Source organism: Arachis hypogaea, chromosome 11 (assembly GCF_003086295.3).
Source record: "Arachis hypogaea cultivar Tifrunner chromosome 11, arahy.Tifrunner.gnm2.J5K5, whole genome shotgun sequence".
NCBI classification, from domain to species: Eukaryota; Viridiplantae; Streptophyta; class Magnoliopsida; order Fabales; family Fabaceae; genus Arachis; species Arachis hypogaea.
Genome location: NC_092046.1, coordinates 62578785 through 62581268, shown reverse-complemented (window position 1 = coordinate 62581268; position 2484 = coordinate 62578785). Strand labels below are relative to the sequence as shown.

Below are 2484 nucleotides of genomic sequence, written 5' to 3'. Positions count from 1 at the left end.
GCCCAAATCCAAACAATGCAGCCACCCAACACTTCACATCTAGATCATATCAACACCCCCATAACAACAACTCCCCACATTCATATCAAGGCCAGAATAACCCTACTCAGCCTGACCTGTCATCATTTAATGAAAGAATCTCAAGGATTAAGAATCTACTTGAAGGCCTAAGCAAGGAGATTCAAGACAACAAGGTCTTCAAGGAGAAAGTGCGAGCCAGTTTCAAGAACCAGGGAGACACAATCAAGAGGTTGGAATCTCAAGTAGGATATCTCTCAGAGCAAATTCCCAAACCCACAGATGGATTCCCAAGTGACACAGAGAAGAATTCGAGAGGTGAAACAAGTTTATGGCGCCGTTGCCAGGGATTGATTGTGCATCAACAATGATTAGATTGGAGGATAACTAGATTGAGCATTTTATTTTTGTTTGATTTAAATTTCTGTTTGAGTCATTTACTTTCTGTTTTAGATAACTTCTTCCCTTCCCCCTTACTTTTTCTTTGTTATTTACTATTCATCTCACTAACCCACTAACTGTTTGATATATTGCATCACTCACACTAATAGTAATTCTGACAGATATACTTTCTGCACCTATTCTCTTTGCTTGTACTTGTTGGTTGTATGACAGGGAGAAGAAGCGGGGCTTCAACTTCCTTTGATTCTGAACCTGAGAGAATGTTCCTTAGACTAAGGAGGGAGGCAAGAGAAAAACGTGTAGTTGGTGCTGAAGAAGAGGAGGAACACTTTGAGGAATACTTTGAACCAAACATGGAAGAAAACATGGAAACCCATCATGAAGAAGAGGCTCACAACCATGGCAGAGGAGGTCGAGCAAATCATGCTGGGGAGGATAGAAGAGTTTTAGGCTCTTACATCAATCCAAACCCAGGGAACTGTGGAAGTAGCATTCAAAAGCCAACCATCCATGCCAACAATTTTGAACTGAAGCTACAGCTCATCAACCTTGTTCAGAACAACTGTTCGTTCGGAGGGAGTATCCAAGAGGACCCCAATCAACATCTAACCACCTTCCTGAGAATATGTTACACAGTGAAGTCTAATGGTGTTCATCCTGACGCCTATAGACTGCTCTTATTTCCATTTTCACTCAAGGATAAGGCAGCCAAGTGGCTGGAATCTTTCCCAAGGGAAAGCTTGACAACTTGGGAAGACGTGGTGAACAAATTCTTAGCAAGATTTTACCCCCCTCAACAAATCAATAGGCTGAGAGCTGAAGTCCAAACTTTCAGGCAACAAGATGGTGAGACTCTATATGAAGCATGGGAGAGGTTTAAAGACCTAACAAGGAGGTGCCCACCAGATATGTTCAATGAATGGGTGCAGCTGCACATTTTCTATGAAGGGCTCTCTTATGAGTCAAAGAAGGCCGTAGGCCATTCATTCGGAGGATCTTTGAACAAGAAAAAGACTATTGAGGAAGCCATAGATGTCATTGAAACAGTAGCAGAGAACGACTACTTCTATGCTTCCGAAAGAGGGAACACAAGAGGAGTAATGGAGCTAAACAATGTAGATGCTCTGCTGGCCCAAAACAAGCTCATTACCCAGCAGCTGGCTGACCTCACCAAGAAGATGGAGAGGAACCAAGTAGTAGCAGTATCCACTTCATGAACAACCCAATAAGGAGTGAATGAAGAAGCAGAGGGTAGTCAAGAGCAAGCCAACTACATTGGGAATTCACCTAGGCAAAACCATGATCCATACTCCAAGACCTACAACCCTGGATGGAGGAATCACCCAAACTTTGGGTGGAGAAATCAACAAGACTAAAGCCTTGATCAAAGACACCCAAATCCAAACAATGCAGCCACCCAACACTTCACATCTAGACCATATCAACACCCCCATAACAACAACTCCCCACATTCATATCAAGGCCAGAATAACCCTACTCAGCCTGACCTGTCATCATTTGATGAAAGAATCTCAAGGATTAAGAATCTACTTGAAGGCCTAAGCAAGGAGATTCAAGACAACAAGGTCTTCAAGGAGAAAGTGCGAGCCAGTTTCAAGAACTAGGGAGACACAATCATGAGGTTGGAATCTCAAGTAGGATATTTCTCTGAGAAAATTCCCAAACCCACAGATGGATTCCCAAGTGACACAGAGAAGAATTCGAGAGGTGAAACAAAGAAGGTAAGATAGGAAGATTGCAAGATGGTCACTATAAGTGATAAGGAGACTGAGGACAAGCCAAGCAAGCTGTCAGAATAACCTGAAGATACCTCAGTAGAGGAGGTGGATAAAGATTACCAAGAACCAGAAATCTCAAAACAGGAGTTGCTGAGACTCTATGCACCTTTTCCCCAACTGGTCAAGGGAGCTGTGGAGAGGAGAATATACTCAAGACTTCTTGACTTATTTGCATCTCTGCATGTGAACGTACCATTCATCAAGACTATCCAACAAATGCCTGCATTCATCAAGTACATGAAAGAGTTGCTTCCCAGGAAAAGCT

General features: G+C 42.8%; 1 non-coding gene across 1 annotated transcript; it reads right to left on the bottom strand.

The window, feature by feature from the left end:
* Positions 1 to 1226: 1226 nt before the first annotated feature.
* On the bottom strand, positions 1227 to 1333 carry LOC112725711 (small nucleolar RNA R71). The gene has a single exon (XR_003164799.1). It is a non-coding gene; the product is annotated as a small nucleolar RNA R71 (small nucleolar RNA).
* Between the last annotated feature and the right edge of the window lie 1151 nt (positions 1334 to 2484).